Source organism: Ranitomeya variabilis, chromosome 4 (assembly GCF_051348905.1).
Source record: "Ranitomeya variabilis isolate aRanVar5 chromosome 4, aRanVar5.hap1, whole genome shotgun sequence".
Lineage (NCBI taxonomy): Eukaryota > Metazoa > Chordata > Amphibia > Anura > Dendrobatidae > Ranitomeya > Ranitomeya variabilis.
The window spans coordinates 511,340,931-511,364,124 of NC_135235.1; the positions used below are offsets into that span (position 1 = coordinate 511,340,931).

Sequence of the window (23,194 nt, forward strand, 5' to 3'; positions counted from 1 at the left end):
CCTCTTGGTGTTCATTGTACTCCATGGTGCTGCGTTTTCTTTATTCTGAGGGCTATAACTTTTTAATTTTTTTGCTGATGACGATGTTTTGTGGTTTGTTTTTTGCGGGACAAGATGATGTTTTCAGCGGTACCATGTTTATTTATATCCGTCTTTTTGATCACGTGTTATTTCACTTTTTGTTCGGCGGTATGATGATAAAGCATTGTTTTTTGCCTCGTTTTTTATTTATTTTTTTACCGTGTTCACTGAAGGGATTAACTAGTGGGACAGTTTTGTAGGTTGGGTCGTTATGGACGCCGTGATACAAGCCACCTCTCTGCAGAACCCGGAAGGACCCCGTGGCCATCTTGGATCCGGGGGCCTGCAGGGAGGAGACCCTCAGAACAACGCGATCACATCGCGTTGTTCTGAGGGCCTCAGGGAAGCACGCAGGGAGCCCCATGCCTGCGCGATGCTTCCCTATACCACCAGAACCCTGCGATCTTGTTTGATCACAGTATCACAGTGTTCCGGGGGTTAAAGTGCCGGAAATGGTCCGCGACGGCTCCTGGCACATAGTGCCGGGTGCAGCAAATAAGGGGGAGAAGATTTTTATTTTGTAGCTTGGTGCGGATACTGCAGAAAACAAAAAAATATAGTACTTCTGCAATGTGTGAACACGTACAGACACAAAAAAGCCAGATGTTGTATAGTGAAGCTACTTAAAGATGAGAAAGTTCTGGCGGCTCCGACTGTGAATGAATAAACAAAAACTAAATCCATAGGTCTGAACGAGAGATGAACAGGATGCACAAATGATGTCACTCTGCCCGGACTAATCAAAAGCCACGCCGGGGATGCTTAGATGGGCCCCAAATTCCATTGGCCTGGCTGCGTCCCTGTCCCTTGCCAAGCTGTGTGCCTGTCCCTTGGCCAGGCTGCTTTTCTCTGTCTCTTGGCCTGGGTGTCCCCCTTGTCTCTTGTCAAGGCTGTTGCCCCTATCCCTTGACCAGGCGGCCCGCTCCTGTCACTTGGCCTGGCTTCCCTCCCGTCCCTTGGCCAGGCTGCCTGCCTCTGTCTCTTGGCCTGGCTGTCAACCCTGTCTCTTGTCTCGGCTGGTCCCCCTATGCCTTTGCTTGGCTGCCCGCTGCTGTCACTTGGCCTGGCTGCCTGCTCCTGTCACTTGGCTTGGCTGCCCGCTCCTATCACTTGGCCTGGCTGCCCTCCCATGTCCCTTGGCCAGGCCGCTTGCCTCTGTCCCTTGGCCTGGCAGGCCCCCGCTCTTGGCCTGGCTGCCCACTCCTGTCACTTGGCCTCCCTGCCCTCCGCTGTCCCTTGTCCTGGCTGTACCCCGTCTTTTGTCCAGGCTGTCACCCCTGTCTCTTGTCCTGGCTGGCCCCCCTATCCCTTGGCCCGGCTGCCCGCTCCTGTCACTTGGCCTGGCTGCCTGCTGCTGTCACTTGGCCTGGCTGTACGCTGCTGTCACTTGGCCTGTCTGCCCGCTCCTGTAACTTGGCCTCTCTGCCCTCCGCTGTCCCTTTGCCTGGCTGTCCCGTCTCTTGTCCAGGCTGTCACCCCTGTCTCTTGTCCTGGCTGGCCCCCCTATCCCTTGGCCCGGCTGCCCGCTCCTGTCACTTGGCCTGGCTGCCTGCTGCTGTCACTTGGCCTGGCTGCACGCTGCTGTCACTTGGCCTGGCTGCCCGCTCCTGTAACTTGGCCTCTCTGCCCTCCGCTGTCCCTTTGCCTGGCTGTCCCGTCTCTTGTCCAGGCTGTCTGCCTTGTCTCTTGTGCTGGCTGGCCCCCCTATCCCTTGGCCCGGCTGCCCGCTCCTGTCACTTGGCCTGGCTGCCCGCTGCTGTCACTTGGCCCGGCTGCCCGCTCCTGTCACTTAGCCTCCCTGCCCTCCACTGTCTCTTGTCCAGGCTGTCCGCCCTGTCTCTTGGCCTGGCTGTCCCTTGTCTCTTGTCCAGGCTGTCCGTCCTGTCTCTTGGCCTGGCTGTCCCCCCCCCCCGTCTCTTGTCCAGGCTGTCCGCCCTGTGACTTGGCCTGGCTGTCTCCCCTGTCTCTTGTCCAGGCTGTCTGCCCTGTCTCTTGTCCTGGCTGTCCCCCCCGTCTCTTGTCCAGGCTGTCCGCCCTGTGACTTGGCCTGGCTGCCCCCCCTGTCTCTTGTCCAGTCTGTCCGCCCTGTCTCTTGGCCTGGCTGTCCCCCGTCTCTTGTCCAGGCTGTCCGCCCTGTCACTTGGCTTGGCTGCCCCTGTCCCTTGCCTGTTAGGCATTGCCTGCATGTTTCGCGGTCGTCAAACGGCCGCAACACATGCAGCAGCGGCGACTAGAGCATTTTATTCGAGCACGCTGAAGTCACTATTAGCACCCGAGCATGCTCGCTCATCAATACCTAAATACCCCTCACCTCAGACATCTCCTGCTGGGGGGGAAAGAAAAGGTTAATGGGTGTGGATTGGGGTGTAGCCAGAATTTGCAGAGGCCCGCCACAACATGTCACTAGTCTTCAGAAGTTGGGATGTCTGCCTTCCCTCAGGGTACCAGAGGTGCCTCTGCTGATGCCTCTGCTATTACTGATGGTAAAGAGGAAAGTGCGTGTATCTGCACAGGGCGGGCAGCGGAGGCTCGTCTGCAGCGAGTGACGAGGCAGAGGACATGACAGCAGTCCCTGGTGACAGGCGGGGATGAGGTGCCACTGTGACCAGCCCCTCCCCCACCCGATCATACGGACAGTCCCAGTAATCAGGACTCTGTGCGGGAACACATGGAAATGACTACAGCGTCCTGCCCACCAATCACCGCCGCGCTCTCAGAGCCCAGAGAAGCTGTCACAGGCGGCCAATAGGAGGCCACGTAACATGAGGGTTTAAAGCCGCGCACAGGGCGGCGCTGTGTTCTGTCAGTCCCGGGGTCACAGCTGGCGGTCCGGCGGCGAGGAGAAGCAGCGAGGGCGGAGAGCTCGTATATCGGCGGTGTCTGCAGGAGCTTCCTGAGGTGAGCGGCATTGCTGGGCGCCGCTGCGGGCGGTGGGGAGGGAACAGGTGTGCGCCGCTCTGGGGCTGCCGGCGACATTAGCACAACAGGTAGGTCCTGCGCCCGGTGGTGCACAGCGGGCGTCCTGCTGCAGGCAGGGCACCATGTATGTGATGGCTGGCTCATGCATCGCCATTATTAACCCTTCCGTCCTAGATCCATGTGCAGATAACGCAGAGCCTGTGACTGCCCATGTAATCCGCGCTGGCTGTGGCCCCTCATCTGATGATGAGCACTGCTGCTCTAGGATTATTCCTCCCACCATCCTCCTTGTCTGCGATCAGTTGACCATAAACCAATCCTTTCTGTAGATCTGATCCTTATAGGCTGTTCTGCATCGCTGGCAATCCATGGTGACCCCTATAACATGACCCCTCCCTGCGGACTCCGGGGTAATCTGCAGAGCATCGCTCCTCGTCACATGTAGGACCCCGGGGGCACAGCTGGAGGCTGATGTCTGCTGCTACCTGTCACATAGGTGGCTCTTCTCCCTCCTTTCTAGATGGAGACAGTCATGGACTCTGCTTAGTAGTATGGTGAAGTATTGACTAGACCGCATGGCTCCAAGGTCAGTGTGGTGATGGGTGTTGTAGCTCTGGAGGTGTATATCTGACTTACAACCTGTGCCCTCGGCTCCATGCCCAAGCACGGCCTGCTTGATGGCTGAACTCCGGCTCGTAGCCGGGAGCTTTGCCTGCACCGCCCTGGGCTGTTTTACCCCCTAAAACAGAGGTGGGGAACCCCAGGGCCATTTACGGCCCTCGATGAGCTTTTATCAGCCCCCTTGATTCTCAGGGACCGCATTCTTGGGCAGGGAGGTGTATTTTGATTACAGCCAGCTCATTAATTTCTTCTTGCTCTGTTAGCACACACACAGTGTTCACTACTGAACACTGAAGGGCATGCAATGAAAGATTACGTCCGGACACCAGTGCCAGAGTCATGATGCTCTTTGTGGGCGGAGTTTGTACGGTCCCCGAAGGATGGTATAAATATCCAAATGGCCCTTGGCTGAAAAAAGATTCCCCTCCCCTGCCCTAAATGTGATCAATATCGATGGTAAAATTTAGGAGGCTGGGAGAGTGTTCCCTTCCCTGTCTGGTTGCTGCCCCTGCAAAGTGTCTGCGAGGGCCCCATTGTCATCATGATGACCCCTTGGTGTGCCAGCTACGGCAAGCCTGTTAGACCTTGCTGAGTGTAGTCTAAGAGGCTTCTGTCAGTGCCGCACTGACTGATATAAAGCAATGCATTATACCAGCGATCGGTGTGAGAACTTAGTCCCATAGAAGAACTAAACGAGAAAATAAAAATATTATATAAAAATAAAACCAAAAACCCCAAAGTGATAAAGAAATATTTTACCCATAAATATGTATTTCTATGTAAAAATAAAGTACACATTTGGTATCTCCACATCTGGAATAACCAACTGTCATTCTAGTTAACCCCTTCAGTCAATGCTGAGAAAATATACATTTTCATTATCCCACTGCGGATTTAATGCGGAATTACCGTGGTTTTTTGGCATTATTTTTTTTCCACCTGCATTTTAACACCTGCGGATTCCTATTATGGAGCAGGTGTAAACCGCTGCAGAATCCGCACAAAGAATTGACATGCTGCGGAATAAACACCGCTGCGTTTCTGCACATTTTTTTTTTTTTCTGCAGTATGTGCACTGCAGATTTTGTTTTACATAGGTTTACATGGTACTGTAAACTCATGGAAAACTGCTACGAATCCGCAGTGGATTCATCTGAATCACGTCACTTGGAAATTTAGATGTAAACCCTGATAAGTGCTTGCTGACAGCGTAGAATAAGGCTATGTACACACGTTGCGGATTTGACTGGAATTTTCTGTGCAGATTCTGCATTTCTTGGCAGGAAACACAGGTCAGAATCTGCGCTTTTTTATTTTGCGGATTTTGTACGGATTTCTTCCTTTTTTACCCCTGCAGATTTCTATTATGGAATGGGTGCAGAAACGCAGCAGATCCGCAAAAAAAATTGACATGGTGCTTTTTTTTAATCTGCTGTGTTTTCCATGCTTATTTTTCCACACCATTAGCACAGCTTTTTTTTGCCATTGATTTAGATTGTACTGAAAATCACCTGTGTTTCTGCGCTGAAAAAACGCTGTGGATCCGCAGGAAATCAGCAACTTGTGCACATACCCTTAATGTGCGCCAATCCTCACTGCGATATTTGGGAGACAGAATTAGCAAATCAACAGCAGGTCACAAATTATTATTTATTTATTTTTTTGGATAAATGTGATCCAAAATGTTCTCAATAAAAACTTCCAGATTACTGGTAACACAAAAGTGAAATTGCTCCTCAACGCTATGGAAACCTTGAAGAGAAAATAAAAAATATATTGGATATGCAGGATGAGCACCCTTAAACCCTATGGACTCGATGAAATTACTGAGATTTTATTTTTGTTTTCTATTTATGTTCACACAATATGTCTCTGTACAGTTGCTCCATATGGTCACAAATCAACTTTCGTACGTATTTTAATACCCTTCTGATTGTCATTTTAATTTACACTTTAATTATCCCCATTTTTAATTCTATATATGATAATGTGTCATAGACCATGAGCAGTGTCATTATTTGGGATATCATCCAATTTATCTTATCCACTCATGTTTACTGTAATTTAATTTTCTTGATTTTACACGATTCCTTCAATATTTTTCTTCTCATGATTTCATATTTATGCAACTTTTAATCCTCAATTTGCTGTCCCCCTCTTCAGCCCTTTTTGGGTTTTTTTTGTATCATCTTGTCCTAGTCTACCTAGGTGGCCCCTCTGTTTAATATCCTACCTCTGGTTCTTATTCACGGGCTCATCCTGGGTTACTAATCCTATTTCTCTTCCACAGCTTTGTTTTCAATGCTTTTTATTCATCTAATTATATCTTATCAGTTATGTTTAGTTCCTTTTTCTGTATTGCCTTGCTCTCATCTACCTATGTGGCTCGTCCGTTTAATGTTGCTGTTCTGACTTCTATTCACTGGCCTATCCCAGGTTCTAATCCCAATTATCCATAACTTCTCAACAGATTGTCCTTTAAGTGTTATCATTTATATGTATAATTCCCTTCTTTCCTCTTCTTTCCCTCATCTGCCTGGGTGGCTTCTCTGTTAAATGTTCCCTCTCTGGCTCCTATTCACTGGCCCATCCTGGGTTCTTACCCCACTTCTCCTACATCCATGTCTTTTGTCCTCTATTCATCTGTATACATTTTATCAAACGGAATTGTGTTTTGTTTTTTGTTTTTTAATCATTTGGTAATTGCCAGTTGACCTTCCCTCCCCTTCCTTACTTACCTATTGGTTTAAGTGTACCTGCGGGTGTTCCCTATGTGATTTGCATCCATTTTAGGCCGGTTTCACACGTCAGTGGCTCCGGTACGTGAGGTGACAGTTTCCTCACGTACCGGAGACAGACACACATAGACCCATTAAAATCAATGCATCTGTGCAGATGTCATTGATTTTTTGCGGACCGTGTCTCCGTGTGCCAAACACGGAGACATGTCAGTGTTCGTGGGAGCGCACGTATTACACGGACCCATTAAAGTCAATGGGTCCGTGTAAAACACGGACTGCACACGGACGTTCTCCGTGTGCAGTCCCTGTGGCGTGCAGGAGACAGCGCTACAGTAAGCGCTGTCCCCCCCACATGGTGCTGAAGCCGCGATTCATATCTTCTGTGCAGCAGCGTTTGCTGCATAGAAGATATGAATAATAGTGTTTAAAATAAAGATCTATCTGTCCGCCCCCCCCCCCCCCCCGCTGTTCTGAAAATACTCACCCGCTTCCCTCGTTGGCTGTCGCTGCTTCCTGTCCTGGCTGCTGCACCTTCTACTGTATGCGGTCAAGTGGGGCCGCCGATTAGTCATGAATATGCGGCTCCACCTCCCATAGGGGTGGAGCCGCCTATTCATGACTGTAAATGAGCGGCCCCACGTGACCGAATACAGTAGAAGGCCAGGACACTGCGAGGGAGGCGGGTGAGTATTTTCAGAACAGCGGGGGGGCGCACAGGGGGTGGGGGGGCGGCGGACAGATAGATCTTTCTTTTAAACACTATTATTCATATCTTCTATGCAGCAAACGCTGCTGCACAGAAGATATGAATCGCAGCTTCAGCACGATGCAGGGGACAGCGCTAAACTTTAGCGCTGTCTCCTGCACGCTCCGTGTGGTACCCACTTTTTTTTTTTTTTTTTTCCGGTACCGGAATTATCTGGACGTGTGGGACAGCCCTTAGGTGTATAAAAACCCATCTCTGATCATGTTTTGCACATTTGGTTGTTTTCACTTGAAAGAGATGTTGAAACTGACTAAAAAGCCATTTAGGGTATTGGCGCACTCAAGAGAAATTGCATTAAAAAAAAAATGGAACCATTCACTTTCTCCTATTATCCCTTAGGAAAATTAAACACTTGGGGTCAAACTAACATTTTAGTGGAAAAAACAAATTTTCTATGTGCTCAGCTCAATGTTATGACACTCCTGAGGCTTAAAAATGCTCAACGTATCCCTGATCAATTCCTCAAGAGGTATAGTTTCCAAAATGGAGTCCCTTGTGGGGTTATTCCACTGTTTAGGTATGTCAGGGGGCTCTATTCCAGCAAATTTTGCGTCCAAAAAGTCAAATTCTCCTTCCCTTCCAAGCCCTGCCGCGCACCCAAACTGTAGTTTTTCACCACATATGGGGTATCTTCATACTTCAGAGGAATTGAACAGGAAATTGTAAGGTCCATTTTCTTACCTTTGTGAAACTGAAAACTTTAGGGTAATAATGTTTGTGGAGGGGAAAAATGCTTTTTTTTTTTTCTTTGTTACACGGGTCAATGTTGTAATATTTCATGATGTGTCTGTGGGTTAAAGGTGCTCATCACACATCTAGACATGTTCCTTAAAGGGAACCTGTCACCAGAATTTGGCGGGACCGGTTTTCGGTCATATGGGCGGGGTTTTCGGGTGTTTGATTCACCCTTTCCTTACCCGCTGGCTGTATGCTGGCCGCAATATTGGATTGAAGTTCATGCTCTGTCCTCTGTAGTACACGCCTGCGCATGCATTATGCATTAGTGCGCACTATGTCCTGAAGTATTTCGCTGTGTTCCGGGACATAGTGCACCGGCGCATGCGCACTAATGCTTTTCGGCTTTGCCCGCAGTTGGGCAAAGCATACTGCGCGTGCGCAAGGCAAGATTGCCTTGTGCAGGCGTGTGCTACGGAGGACAGAGCATGAACTTCAATCAAATATTGCAGCCAGCATACAGCCAGCGGTTAAGGAAATTATGAATCAAACACCCAAAAACCCCACCCATATGACCGAAAACCGGTCCCGCCAAATTCTGGTGAAAGGTTCCCTTTAAGTGGTGTAGGTTCCAAAATGGGCTCACTTGTGGGGGTTTTCACTGTGGTTCTGCAAAAAACACGGAGTCCTTTTTCAATTCCAGGCAATTTTGCATTACTGAAGTCAATTGGCGCTCCTTTCCTTATGAGCTGTGCCAAGTGCCTGAACAGTAGTGGGATATCTGCATACTCTGGAGAAACTGCAAAACAAACTGTACTGTCCATTTTTCTCCTGTTACACTTGTGAAAATGCTAAAGTAAATTTTTTTTTTTTTTTTTTGTGGGGGAAATAAATGTTCCTTCTTTTTTTTTTTTTTTCTTTCCACATTGCTTTAGTTCCTGTTTAGAACCTGTAGGATTCATAAACTTCTTGAATGTGGTTGAGGGGTGCAGTCTTTAAAATTGTCTCTTTTGGGTATTTTATGACATTTGGGCTCCTCAGTTATTGCTTTCCACCTATCTAGGGTTTTCTGAAGCCTGAGCTGTCAATCCAAGGGTGGGGTGTGGAGTGGATGGGAACGCCTGTTTGAACAGTCATTATGTTCAATGTGACAATTGGTCTAGACAGGCACAGTTAAGTGGCTTTCGTTCAAATGAATGCACATGTGAACAATTAAAAATAAAAAAAATAAAAAATGGTGGATCTCTCCAGATGGATTCCCTACATGTTTGATATAGTGACGGATTAGGCTGGAGCTGTAATTGCTACATGCAACCTATGTAGAGGGTGGCACTGTTCTTGCAATTAAGGTCTTGTACAGGATTGACAATAAAGCTTGCCTTAATAGTTTACCTCTTTAACAGTGTAACTTTACGTTGTTGTGAAACATGTGAAGCTGGGGTGAGGAACCTTATATTTTTTTTTTCTGCCAATGGCCATTTGGGATGTTAAAACCATCTTTTGGGGGCTGTACAAATTGTGCGCCCTCTGCCCACAAAGTAAGTCTTGAAACTTGCACTGTTGTCAGGACGTAATCTTTTGTTGCACATGCCTCCAGTGTTTAGTACTGAACACGTACGTCATGCTTGGAGCAAGAAGAAATTAAAAATCAAGTGGCCATCAAAACACATCTGCCTGCCCAACAGGCCCGGACTGGCCATCGGGCAGTTCTGGCAAATGCCAGAGGGGCAGGTGGCAGTCGTGGGTTGAATGCAATGATGGAGGAGAGCGTCTGCTGTCGCTCCCTCTCCCATCATTCCCCGCTCTACCTCTGACGCTGCGGGTGCGCGATGACGTCATATCATTGCGCACCTGTGTGTCAGGCGGGCAGACTGCAGCTGCTGAGACCGGAGCCGGGAGCAGCATGGGGCACACGAGAAGAGTGTTTTTGGTTTTTTATCTATATCTATCTAAATCAATGAGTAATAACTGGATTCTGGGGCTATGAGGGCTGTGCTGCATTACATTCTATGGGTGGCTGGCTGCATTACATTCTATGGGGGAGGGCTGCATTACATTCTATGGGGTGCTGTATTATATTCTATGGAGGGGCTACACTATATTATATGGGGGGCTGCATTATGCTCTGAGGGGGGGCTACCATATATTATACATTGAGCCTACAACCAAGGCCAAAATCCACATGCACATATAAAATACAGATGTCGAACCAAAGTACCGAAAAGGTTCAGTGCAATGATTAATGGTAATCCAACTAAAATAACGCACCAAAAGAAACCAAGAATAAGAAAGTACAGAATTTTATTACAAAAAATGACATAAAAAGTACAAGGGATGTGACAGGGGAATAGCCAGAACGTGGGAAGACACAGGGAAACCAGGCATTAGCAGGTACATAGTACAGATATAGTAAAGTTACTCCATGGTGTGTAAGGTAATAGTTCAAATAAACAAACCCACAATATGGGCACACACCTTGGAGCAAGCACACAAACAGCAGAGGGGCTGTAAACCACCTCTGAGCCCACAACCAGGAGGATATCAGAGTTCAAAGTGAATCATTGTTCGTATTTACCTGCACGTGCCTGGAGCCCTGTGAAGCCCACTGTCCCCTACGCGCGTTTCGGCGCTCAAGCCTTCTTCCGGGGGAGTGGCTTCCAAGTGCAAAAGGGCTATCTTAAAAAGAACAGGCTAGCCAATCAAAACGTGGGCCAATCTACTGCTATAAGGCGGCGCATGGAGTGCCGACGTATCCAAGGAGTCAGTGTCACCAAGGGCGTCACAAGGCAGGGCGGACCGAGAGAAGAAGCCCCGCCCACGTAAAACGTCAGCGGGGAATCCAATCCCGGACAAAGCCCTGCCCGGAGAGACACCGTCGATGGCGCCGAACATCCGGAGTCAGCCTACATGCGCTCAAGCAGATAGATACATCTATAATGGGTACCATCGCAGTGGAATGAAATGGCAGTGTGTAAAAAAAAAAAAAGGGGGGGGGGGGGGGGGAAGTAGCAATCCGATCGATAAAACAGTGAGGTGCTAGTGAACTAAATATAATATGCAGCGTAGTATAACATATACAGGCACATAACATATAGTGCAAACAAAATGCATAATATATAAATACATATACTAAAAATGCACACAAGCAGATGAAGCTACAAGTGCATATAAAGTGATTCCCTGCACAATGGGATAAAGTGATGATATAAAAAGACGGGGAAACCATCAATTTAGACAAAGTGCAATTGTATGAATATAAATATACAGTGCAATAAAACAGATCATATATAGGCATATAAAACACCAAGAATTCAATAAAAAAAACTAGAAATCAATTTAGACAAATGTGATAAGTTATATATATATTACATAATAAGTGATATATCCGAAAGGAAACTCGATTCTTCAAATTCAGTAAAGGATGCCATATTCAGAACGATATGTCCCAACAGGAAGCCCACTTGAAGTAAAGAGGAAGGTCAGCCTGATATGGTATAAACCTAGGGTATGTACATGAAATAAAACAAAAGTGCATTTAAGAATAACAATAGCAACAAACATAACATTTGGAAGAACACACAATATTTAAAAACGGACTCAGATGACAATCATAGAAAAGGGGCAAAGCTTAAAATCTCATTAAGGCCATGAGGATGTACGGTGCGCAATTTCCAAATCCAGAAGGCCTCCCTCTGTGCCAAAAGACGGCCAAGATTACCCCCACGAGCGTTCGAAACAATGCGGTCAATGCCTTTAACCTTGAAACCCGAAGGGTCACAGTTATGAAAGGCTTTGAAATGGCGTGGAATAGTTTTAAGGGATTCCACATTCTCCTCTTTTACAGCCGCTAAGATGTCTCTAACGTGCTCCCGTGTTCGAACTTTAAGAGTTCTTGTTGTAAGACCAACATATACCTTATTACAAGGACATGAAGCATAGTATATTACCATAGTAGTCGAGCACGTGATAGTTTGTGTGATGGTAAAATTGCGACCGTCTGAGGAAGAAAAATCCCTGGCATGAATGATGTTGGGGCACGCCACACAGTTTCCACAAGGTTTGCACCCCCACGGCACAATGTGGGGTGGCCGACCGGAAGAAAACAAAGGGGGAGGGGTCTGGGGTGGAAAGTAACTTCTTACCAGGTGGTCACCCAAATTGCGTGATCGCCTGGCTGTAACTGAAGGCCGATCAGGTAGATATTGCCTCAGTACAGAATCAGCACGGAGTATTGGCCAATATTTCGCCCAACACATCCTGCATCTTGTTCCATTGTGAGTGGTACTGGGTAACCAATCTTACCTGAGAATTGTTCTTAGCTACCGTTGTTGAATAGAGAAGCTGATGTCTTCGAGTGTTTCTTGCCCGATTTATATGCTCTTTTTAGGCACCTTTTACTATAGCCTCTGTTCAGAAACCGATTGGTCATGTCCTTCGCCTGAGCCTCAAAGTCCTCATCTGATGAGCAGATCCTTCTAATTCTAAGGAATTGGCCAGTTGGAACAGAGTTAATCACATGGGGAGGGTGGGAAGAAGACGCATGTAAGACAGAATTAACTGCCGTATCCCTACGGAAGACATCGGCAACCAAAACACCATCCAGACCCCTCCTCACAGTGACATCTAAAAAATCAATCTTGTTATAATCAAATTTAAATGTTAACCGTATGTTCAAATTATTCCTGTTTAAATCTGCAACAAAATTTTGTAAATCAACCAAAGGTCCCCGCCAGATCAGGAAAATATCATCAATGTAGCGGGCCCAAAAAATGACCCGCTCCATTGATGTGCCCCGATCTGACGAGAATAGGTCCCTCTCCCACAGCCCCAGGAAGAGGTTTTCATAGGCCGGCGCTCAGGCTGCGCCCATTGCAGTCCCCTGGAGCTGCAGGTAGAATATTTTCCTGATCTGGCGGGGACCTTTGGTTGATTTACAAAATCTTGTTGCAGATTTAAACAGGAATAATTTGAACATACGGTTAACATTTAAATTTGATTATAACAAGATTGATTTTTTTAGATGTCACTGTGAGGAGGGGTCTGGATGGTGTTTTGGTTGCCGATGTCTTCCGTAAGGATACGGCAGTTAATTCTGTCTTACATGCGTCTTCTTCCCACCCTCCCCATGTGATTAACTCTGTTCCAACTGGCCAATTCCTTAGAATTAGAAGGATCTGCTCATCAGATGAGGACTTTGAGGCTCAGGCGAAGGACATGACCAATCGGTTTCTGAACAGAGGCTATAGTAAAAGGTGCCTAAAAAGAGCATATAAATCGGGCAAGAAACACTCGAAGACATCAGCTTCTCTATTCAACAACGGTAGCTAAGAACAATTCTCAGGTAAGATTGGTTACCCAGTACCACTCACAATGGAACAAGATGCAGGATGTGTTGGCGAAATATTGGCCAATACTCCGTGCTGATTCTGTACTGAGGCAATATCTACCTGATCGGCCTTCAGTTACAGCCAGGCGATCACGCAATTTGGGTGACCACCTGGTAAGAAGTTACTTTCCACCCCAGACCCCTCCCCCTTTGTTTTCTTCCGGTCGGCCACCCCACATTGTGCCGTGGGGGTGCAAACCTTGTGGAAACTGTGTGGCGTGCCCCAACATCATTCATGCCAGGGATTTTTCTTCCTCAGACGGTCGCAATTTTACCATCACACAAACTATCACGTGCTCGACTACTATGGTAATATACTATGCTTCATATCCTTGTAATAAGGTATATGTTGGTCTTACAACAAGAACTCTTAAAGTTCGAACACGGGAGCACGTTAGAGACATCTTAGCGGCTGTAAGAGAGGAGAATGTGGAATCCCTTAAAACTATTCCACGCCATTTCAAAGCCTTTCATAACTGTGACCCTTCGAGTTTCAAGGTTAAAGGCATTGACCGCATTGTTTCGAAAGCTCGTGGGGGTAATCTTGGCCGTCTTTTGGCACAGAGGGAGGCCTTCTGGATTTGGAAATTGCGCACCGTACGTCCTCATGGCCTTAATGAGATTTTAAGCTTTGCCCCTTTTCTATGATTGTCATCTGAGTCCGTTTTTAAATATTGTGTGTTCTTCCAAATGTTATGTTTGTTGCTATTGTTATTCTTAAATGCACTTTTGTTTTATTTCATGTACATACCCTAGGTTTATACCATATCAGGCTGACCTTCCTCTTTACTTCAAGTGGGCTTCCTGTTGGGACATATCGTTCTGAATATGGCATCCTTTACTGAATTTGAAGAATCGAGTTTCCTTTCGGATATATCACTTATTATGTAATATATATATATAACTTATCACATTTGTCTAAATTGATTTCTAGTTTTTTTATTGAATTCTTGGTGTTTTATATGCCTATATATGATCTGTTTTATTGCACTGTATATTTATATTCATACAATTGCACTTTATTGTCTAAATTGATGGTTTCCCCGTCTTTTTATATCATCACTTTATCCCATTGTGCAAGGAATCACTTTATATGCACTTGTAGCTTCATCTGCTTGTGTGCATTTTTAGTATATGTATTTATATATTACGCATTTTGTTTGCACTATGTTATGTGCCTGTATGTTATACTACGCTGCATATTATACTTAGTTCACTAGCACCTCACTGTTTTCTCGATAGGATTGCTACTTCCCCCCCCCCCCCCCCCCCCCCTTTTTACACACTGCCATTTCATTCCGCTGCGATGGTACCCATTATAGATGTATCTATCTGCTTGAGCGCATGTAGGCTGACTCCGGGTGTTCGGCGCCATCGACGGTGTCTCTCCGGGCAGGGCTTTGTCTGGGATTGGATTCCCCGCTGATGTTTTACGTGGGCGGGGCTTCTTCTCTTGGTCCGCCCTGCCTTGTGACGCCCTTGGTGACGCTGACTCCTTGGAGACGTCGGCACTCCATGCGCCGCCTTATAGCCGTAGATTGGCCCACGTTTTGATTGGCCAGCCTGTTCTTTTTAAGATGGCCCTTTTGCACTTAAAAGCCACTCCCCCGGAAGAAGGCTTGAGCGCCGAAACGCGCGTAGGGGACAGTGGGCTTCACAGGGCTCCAGGCACGTGCAGGTAAATACGAACAATGATTCACTTTGAACTCTGATATCCTCATGGTTGTGGGCTCAGAGGTGGTTTACAGCCCCTCTGCTGTTTGTGTGCTTGCTCCAAGGTGTGTGCCCATATTGTGGGTTTGTTTATTTGAACTATTACCTTACACACCACGGAGTAACTTTACTATATCTGTACTATGTGTACCTGCTAATGCCTGGTTTCCCTGTGTCTTCCCACGTTCTGGCTATTCCCCTGTCACATCCCTTGTACTTTTTATGTCATTTTTTGTAATAAAATTCTGTACTTTCTTATTCTTGGTTTCTTTTGGTGCGTTATTTTAGTTGGATTACCATATATTATACATGCAGGGGCTGCATTATACTATGAGGGGGCTGCATTATATTCTCTGGGGGTTACATTATACTCGGGACTACAATATATTCTGTGGGGTGGCATTATTCTATATGTGGGCTGCATTATATTGTATCGAGGACTATGGGGAATACATTATACTATATGAAAAACTATGGGGTGCATTATACTATGGGAAGTGAATTGTACTACATGGATGAAGATGGCGGGGCATTATACTATATGGAGCACTGAGGAATGTATTACACTATTTGGAGGATTGAGGAGTGTATTATACTATTCCGAGGACCGTGGCAGTACATTATACTATATGGAGGAGTGTATTCTACTATTTGGAGGACTGAGGTGCACATTATAATATATGGAGGACTATGGGGTGTGTTATACTAAATAAGCGAAATGCTGCCTACTCATCGAGTGATTGGATTGTTTATGTGGGAACAGAAATCCTTGTTCTCAGCAGCACATCACTGGTGTAAACTGTAGATGTGCTACTGATAACATGATACTGTATGGGGACAGATTGATCTATTGTGATTGTTCTGTTCCCTTCATTCTTTCTCAAGTTGGTGCAAAGAGGCCGGGAAACACGCGAACGACTTCATTATTGTTGATCACCCTCGTTTAGTGGCCTGAGATCAGTGCATGTAAATACAGCAGAAATGCTTCGCAGGGAGACCAGGCAAGGATGATGACAGTTGTAGTTGGCACCCGGCGCCTGGGAATAGCGCTAACTCTACTGCTTTTCCCAGCTGCTAGAGCATTTAATTCTGGTATGTGTAATGATTTTTAGGGTATGTCAGCTGCTATAAATCCCTGGTGTAAGTAATGGAGAGGTGTCTATCAGACACCCCCACTACTAGCCCAGACCTGGTGAGATCCAGCGACTCTGAAGAGCGGTGACGGTAGTAACAATACCGCTCTTCAGTCGCCAAGCTCAGCGCAAGACCTGGAATATCTGAAGAGCCGTGACATTACTGATGTCACCACTCTTCAGAGTCACCGGGTCTCGTGCTGCACAGCGGAGCCAAAAGTGGCTGTAGGCAACGTTTATGGAGCATCAGAATGAGTTTCCATAGCCTTTGGTCGTCTCATCCCTTCATTATCTACGAGATCCAGTTATGTAGGTAAAGTAGCGGCTTTTCTTGGTACTGCAACTAAAAGCAATAGAGGACTGAGCTGTAATGCTGGATACAGCTGTAATTATGTTATATAGTTGTTACACTCCCCTCACTTCTTGTAACCTACAAGTGTACAAAGATTATACAGTCACCATGTCACAAGTGGGCCTGTGTAACTTCAAATGCCAGGGCTGAATTTTAGTCCCAGTCTGGCCCTGCTGCCCAAGCCTTATAGTCCCCAGGATTCTGTCCAGGGGATGGAGAAAAGGCAATCGCAGGCGGTGAATGGCCTGGGGTTCCCCACCCCTTATGTTGGACACACACTAAATTGCTCACTTATGCCATCGCGCTGTAACATGGGAGTAACCCCCTTTTTAATGTTTTATTCAGGGTTTTAATATATTTGGCATCCAAAATAAGTTTCTATTCTTCAAAGTATAGAAAGGATGTGGGAAACGTTGAAGTTTGAGCAATTCTGAAGGTCTCTCGGTTCTGGCTATAAAACTCCAAGCAAGGACCATGCCAGGTGCCTTACTATAATCTGCACCAGGAATTGCTGTAAATGCAGCTCTTAGCCGAAATGTGCCCCTAAATCTTCAGGTTGTTTCACTTTGGCTCTCGTCCATGCAGCGATCTATTGCTCTTGTACGGGAAGGCCTCCTAGTGAGCCAGAAATGTCAGCCCGCCGCTCCCAGTCCTTGTGCTCATACTTGGGCAGTGTCCGGCCTTTGTGTAGATTGTACATTCCAGCCTTTTGTGTGATTAAAGCTGACTTACTGGGAGATATATATTAGGGGATACATTAAACCAGTTCAAAGGACAATTGGAATAGTCTATAAACAATCTGGCCGCTATTTTTTCCAAAAAAGACCTATAAGGAAAAAAGCCTACCTGTTTTCAGTAGTCTCCACTCTCCACCATTTGTTTCAACTGTCCCACTCTCCTATTTTTCAAGGGCTTCAAAATCCTCTTAGTCTCCATAAAATTAACTGCTGCTCTGGGATCAAATGTTTTCTGAATTGCATCCAGTGAGTGTGAAGCATTGCGAGTCCTTAAGGGAGGATGACATCCCCTCCAATGATTCAGTATGTAAGATACCTCCTTAATTCCCTTGGCGGGACCTAATTTATACAATTATTCTTCATCCATAGGATGGGGACTAACTTGCTTATTGCTTGAACCCTCATTGATCCTGAGACCGTGGCTCTGTCCATAGCATATCTAATCAATGGGGGATATAGGCCACTGATTCCTGTCTTTGGTTGTTAGACTGTAAGTATCATGGCTCTGTCCTGGAGAGGTCTCCTTTAAGGGATGTTTAGGTGTTATGTCTCCATTATACAGGGAGTAGAGCCCATTGTAACCTATAAGCCTTCATTATTTTCCTTTTGTTTCAACAGTCTTTTCTTCTTGATTGCTCTTGGATCTCTGCAGTCCTAGCTCTGTGCCTACCTGGTCTTTTGTTCGTGGGTGTATTTATAAAACCTTAATGAAGGCATCTAATCCGAGGTGTAAATATAACCTGAAATCTTGCAAATTACTTAGAAAGACTTTATAGCCGTGCAATCATTTTTCATTATCACTCCAATTAATGGAGCTGCTGGCTGCTTTTCCACATGTAATGTATATTCATGAATGTACTCATCTCTGCCCCTTGTCTGCCATGTAAAACTTGCTAGAATACATCTGTTCAGCTAAATTGCACTGCTCAAAGTTGAACCTGGTAAATTAGAATTAAAGACCTATTCCATTCATACAGATGATGTGGCTAACCTCCTTTAGTCAGTTTATGGTGTTCACAGAATGTGGCATGCATGTTTAGCTGTTTTGGGTCCCATCTATAGGACCCAAAACAGTGGTCTGCTTAATGTGCTGTCTTGGAGTATGCTATATGTTAAGGTGGTGCTTGTGGAGACACGGGGTCAGCGGGCACCCTGGATCCGTTAGCCAGAACCACATGGACCAGGGATTGTCCTGTTGAATGCCCACTCTCCCTTAACGTAGGTATAACTTTACTCAGACAACACAGGGTGAGGGGTAAAACAGTGTGGCAATGCTTTATTGAACCACAAAACAGGCAGATAATACTTAGCACAGTCTCAGCAAAAAAAAAACCAGATAGTGCACATTAGTCTCACCCTTCTGCTGATTTGCCAGGATAATAGCAGCTGTGACTTAAGATCTTCTAGGATTGCTTACTCCACCTGTGGCACACAGAGGAGGTAACTACAAGCGCAGGAAGATGAGTCCATGCAAGGTACAAGGCCAGTTGATCCGAGGATCACAACCTGGCTTCTCCAAATGTATCCATGGTTCAGCGATGGTCAATGGAGCAGATCTGTATTCTTCCAACCAGGGCCAAAAACCCCTAGGTTGTTTCCTGTAGAATGATGGATCAGTGTCCATCGCGAAGGAGCCATGATGAATTGGATGCTGTCCTGTCTCTTGTCTGGATGTTTTTACAGAATCTCTGGCTGTCTGAGTCTCTTTATACAGGGGCATGTAACCTATTTTTCGATTTAACAAGTGTCCTTCAGATAAAGGGACGAATGGTTATCTCAAGTAATTGATTATTTAATCTATTTGCATAGTTTTTCTTTCTCTGCTTTAGAAGTCAACAAACTGGCTCCATAACACAATGCATAATTAACATATCAGCAAACCTCACTAGTCAAAGATAGGATCGCTACTTCCAATAGGTGGCGCTGTAGAGTTTAAGTCCTCTTTTTCTCAGAAGAGGCAATTTGCATATTTAAATTCCCAGAGGAGCATTGTACGGCAAATAAGCCTCCTTACCTTGACAAGCCAGAGATGGTATGTCACTCTCCATAAGGAGAAACGATACCCCATGTCCAGAGCCTCTCACCTAGCCAAATCAGTTCTCATGCTTCGCACTGACAAGGGCCAACAGCCCGAAACACCATGTCTGCGAATTGAGATACTGATTTGGCTTTTATCTTACGTCATATTGCACGACTCGTTAAAGGGTTGATTGTGACTTGTAGGATCGCTACTTCCAATAGGTGGCGCTGTAGAGTTTAAGTCCTCTTTTTCTCAGAAGAGGCATTTTGCATAGTCAAAGATAAGAACACACTGTTAAGGTACCTTCACACTAAACTTTCCAACGAGAACGATAACAATCCGTGACGTTGCAGCGTCCTGGATAGCGATCTCGTTGTGTTTGACACGCAGCAGCGATCTGGAACCCGCTGTGATATCACTGGTCGGAGCTAGAAGTCTGGAACTTTATTTGTTCGCTAGATCAGCGTGTATCATGTTTGACAGCAAAAGCAACAATGTCAGCAATGTTTTTACATGGAGCGTGAACGATAAGTGAGTCGCCGTTACGTCACTGGATCGCTCCTGCATCGTTCTGGAGTTGCTGTTTTTGACGTCTCTACAGCGACCTAACAGCGACGCTCCAGCGATCTAGTTTAGGTCGGATCGTTGTCTATATCGCTGGAGCGTTGCTTAGTGTAACAGTACCTTTATATGAAATATCAGCTTACAAGTCAATATTACAGGCTTACACAAGCAAAAGTATAGATAACGTCTATTCTTTATTTGCTAAAAATAGTTGGCTAATTAAAATACAATGCCATGTCTTCAGTGCTCTCTCCAATGAGGCCTGGGTTCACGCCATGTCTTTATTCCCTGTTCGTGACTCCATCAGACGATCTAAAGCCACAAAAAACTGTATTAAGGTCTTTCACATTTCCGTCGGTATGGGCCCGTCGCAATGCGTCGGGCTGACGTACCGACGGACGCTGTGAATTCTCTGCATGACGTGGGCAGCGGATGGACGCATCCGCTGCAATTCTGCAGTCTGGGGAGGAGGGGGCAAAGTTTTGAAAATGCGCGGTCGAAAATGGCAGACCCGTCGCACAAAAAAGTTACGTTGAACTTTTTTTTTTTTTGTGTGATGACTGTCCGCTAATTACCGACGCATTCAGTGCACGACGTATGGAACGTGTCCATACGTCGCGATGCGTCGGTAATGCAAGTCTATGTGCAAAAAACGCATCCTGCGGGCAACTTTGCAGGATGTGTTTTTTTACACAGACGCATTGCGATGTCTTCAAAAAGACGGAAGTGTGAAAGTAGCTTTAGATGTATCCCCTACAGTGACATTAACTCAATAAGACCCTCTATTTCAGCACCACCGGTCTGGTACTGGCTTCAGTGCTCACATGGTTCTGGGATCCCTGCAAGTTGACAAGGGGCTGTGGAGCATGTGCTGGCTTCTCAGGAGGATGTGACATGTAGTGCAGGCAACCAGAAGCACAACTTGTCAACTGATGGGCATGTGATGGTGGGAACACGCATAGGAGGAATATTAATCTGGTTTTACAGGCTCCAATATCTCGGTTGACAAACCCCTTAAGTTATGTAATGTACATATAAGTCACATCCGGTGCCAGTGTGTGGAGCTGGCTAGGAGCTCACATAACTGGCAGAGGCTGTGCTATGTATCAGTCACCTGCCGCTAACAGAGACCTAAGCTGGCTTGGATTGCTGCTGTTTAATCCCTTAGATGTGTCTGATGGAAGCATAAGTGGCACTCCAGTTTGGCACCCATCAGCATTCCTTCCCTCCCATTCTTGATAGATGGCAGCAAGCCACTGTTGAATTTTTTTTTATTTTCCTTATTTTGCTTCTGAATTTGGGCTGCTCCTCCTTTCTCACATTTAAAGTTAAAACTTTTAAATCTTTGTATTGTTGGATCTATAACACTCATAAACTAACTCCTATTGTAAGTGCCTTTTAGAGCGCAAAAAATCCACTCCAGAGTTTGGTTTTTCTCATGTGCCTCAAAATGGTTCAAAAAACCTATAGCTTGGTACACTGTCCTATTGACTGGAAAGTTACAGGCCAGATTAAATGCTGACTTATAATATATATTCCACCAATTGTGAAAGTTGCCCTATTTAAAAAGATGAGGTCTGTAATTGACATTGTAGGTAGACCAGAACTGAGTCAAATGAGAAACCAAATCCAGAAAATCACCTTGTCTGATTTGGCAAGATATATTTAGCCAATTATGGTGGAAAATATGTATTTGGTCATTAACAAAAGTTCACCTCCGTATTTTGTTATATAATTTTTTTGGCAATGACAGATCAAACATTTTCTGTAAGTCTTCACAACGTTGGCACACACTGTTGGTGGTATGTTGGCCCATTCCTCCATGCGGATCTTCTCTAGAGTAGTAACGTTTTGGGCCTGTTGCTGGGCAACACGGACTTTCGCCTCCCTTTCAAAGGTTTTCTATGGGGTTGAGATCTGGAGACTGGCTAGGTCACTCCAGGACATTCATATGCTTCTCACAAAGCCACTCCTTTGTTGCCCTCGCGGTGTGCTTGGGATCATTATCATGCTGAAAGACCCATCCACATTTCATCTTCAATGCCCTTGCTGATGGACGGAGGTTTGAACTCAAAATCTCACAATACATGGCCCCATTTATTCTTTCATGTACACAGATCAGTTGTCCTGGTCGCTTTGCAGAGAAACAGCCCCAAAGCGTGATGTTGCCACCCCCCATGCTTCACAGTAGGTATGGTGTTCTTTGGATGCAACTTGGCATTCCATCTCCTCCAAACACGACGAGTTTTGTTTCTACCAAAGAGTTCTACTTTGGTTTCATCAGACCATGTGACCTTCTCCCAATACTCTTCTGGATAATCCAAATGCTCTCTAGCAAACTACAGATGGGCCCGGACATGTACTGGCTTATGAAGGGGGACACGTCTGGCACTGCAGTATCTGAGTACCTGGCAGTGTACTGTTACTGATGATAGCCTTTGTTATGGTGGTCCCAGCTCTATTCCGGTCATTTACTAGATACCGCCACCCCCCCCCCCCACCCCCCTCGTGTGGTTCTGGAATTTTTGCTCACTGTTTTGTGATCATTTTGACCCCACGGGGTGAGATCTTGCGTGGAGCCCCAGATTGAGGGAAATTATCAGTGGTCTTCTATGTCTTCTATTTTCTTATTATTGCTCCCACAGTTGATTTCATCACGCCAAGCTTCCTGCTTATTGCAGATTCAGTCTTCCCAGCCTGGTGCAGGGCTACAATTTTCTTTCTGGTGTCAAGTTCTCTTGCAAAGAGGCTGACTTGATAAGACTGTCAGCTGAGACCACAAATCTCCTTTTGAAGGAGAAAATAAAATTGTCTAAATATTTTGCTTTACCATGAAGGTGTTAATGTAAATCTTGCCATACTGCTAAGAGGCTGGGCCTCCATGTTAACTTGTCATGGCATGGTGGGTATGGACCTACATGTCTTTGCTAGAGATGAGTGAATTTGATCAGGTCCCTGCTTATTCTTTACCTTACTTCCATATGTTCAGTAATATTTTGCTTTTTGAGACTTTCCTATTTAGGTTTTAGTTTGCCGATACCTAAAGTGTAACAATTGTCTCAAGGCTCATACAATCGCAGTAGATGTGAAGTGCAACATTTCTTCTTGACTTTTTATAAAATAATGTTAATGATTTCAAGGAAGGAACATAATGAATCTTCGCAGATGGAGCACAATTAGCTGATTCCCATGGCTAGTTTCCATGGTGAAGGCAAAGGGAAGAAACCTGTGTGGTTTCAGTACTTGTCACCTTCAATCTCCAAGCTTTCTTCAGTTTTCTCAAAGAAATTCAGAACAGCTAAACATGAACATGATGTTGTACTTTTGTTGGAATCTGTTACAATACAGAAGTCGTGCTCCCCACACTTTGTTTTGTGTATGGTTGCTGTTCATGTAAGATTTGATGGATTTATAGTACTGTAATCCTCTGGCTTGTCTGGTACTTACAGATCACCCTAACATTGGTAATTACCATCTTAATGTTTC

General features: G+C 45.7%; 1 protein-coding gene across 9 annotated transcripts in view; it reads left to right on the forward strand.

Annotated features, from left to right (window-relative positions):
* The first annotated feature begins 2,708 nt into the window (after nucleotides 1-2,708).
* The window catches only part of LOC143765435 (protein NDRG3-like), a 61,338-nt gene continuing 40,852 nt past the window's right edge, over nucleotides 2,709-23,194 (forward strand). For 3 of the 9 annotated variants that reach the window (XM_077252095.1, XM_077252102.1, XM_077252103.1), the window contains exon 1: nucleotides 2,845-2,979. The gene's annotated coding sequence lies outside the window, so the exon portion shown is untranslated. The other 6 variants (XM_077252096.1, XM_077252104.1, XM_077252098.1 and 3 more) reach the window with 5 other exon arrangements.